General features: G+C 40.9%; 1 protein-coding gene across 6 annotated transcripts in view; it reads left to right on the top strand.

Moving 5' to 3' along the window:
• ryr3 (ryanodine receptor 3) overlaps positions 1-966 on the top strand; it is a 126,631-nt gene that overhangs the window by 95,855 nt on the left and 29,810 nt on the right. The window lies entirely within an intron of this gene.

Below are 966 nucleotides of genomic sequence, written 5' to 3' on the forward strand. Positions count from 1 at the left end.
AATATATAAATTATATATTATATAACAAACCTAATCAGAATCAGGTTTGTTCTGAGATTAATGTCAGAACAAACCTAAATTGGTATCAACATATTTGAGATTTCCTTATTTACCAAATTTGCAAGAGTTGTATTTCATATTCTAACCTTTGACCTGGTAATTTCTGAACGTTACACTCTCCCTGTCAGTTTGACCCGACCTTTGTGTCAAAGTGTGACCTCCAGCCGTTTCCTGCAGGTCATTGAGGTCGTCCTCCCCATGCTGTGCAACTACTTGTCCTACTGGTGGGAGAAAGGCCCGGAGAACTCGCCGCCGGACACCGACTGCTGCACCATGGTGACGTCTGAACACCTGAGCATCATTCTGGGAAACATCCTGAAGATCCTCAACAACAACCTGGGCATTGATGACGCTCCCTGGATGAAGAGGATTGCAGGTGAATCACTAAGATTTCACCTTTTAGCTGCACTTAAAATGCCGTTTAACTCCAGTCAAGTTGTGTCATTTCCATAAATCTACATGTAATGGGAGGCATCGGTAAATGCAACAAATTGTCAGCCTATAAGTAATTAAAGCCTAAATATGCTTAGGTGGGTACATTTACAAGACTTTTTAAGCCTGATTGATTAAACAAAAGCAGAAAAATCTGAACAGCCATTTTTGTTTCCTCTCCTAAAACAACGTTACTGCTAAAGAAGCTTATTTTGGGGAAAAAGCCTCTTCTACAGATTCTTCCTGCTTCCAGTTATACTTCTGTGTCTCCCAGTTATAACTCATCATTCTGGTCTCCAGTTTACTCGCAGCCAATCATCTGCAAAGCTGGAGCTGATTTGTTGAGAACCCACTTTCTGCCCACAATGGAGAAACTGAAGAAGAAGACAGTGAAGGTAAGACTCATTTATGCGTTTATCTTTAGTTGCATTGATCACTGCAGCAACGTCTTCACAGATCTATCCAACAAATCAG

Source organism: Poecilia formosa, unplaced genomic scaffold (assembly GCF_000485575.1).
Source record: "Poecilia formosa unplaced genomic scaffold, Poecilia_formosa-5.1.2 Scaffold1, whole genome shotgun sequence".
In the NCBI taxonomy this organism is placed as follows: domain Eukaryota; kingdom Metazoa; phylum Chordata; class Actinopteri; order Cyprinodontiformes; family Poeciliidae; genus Poecilia; species Poecilia formosa.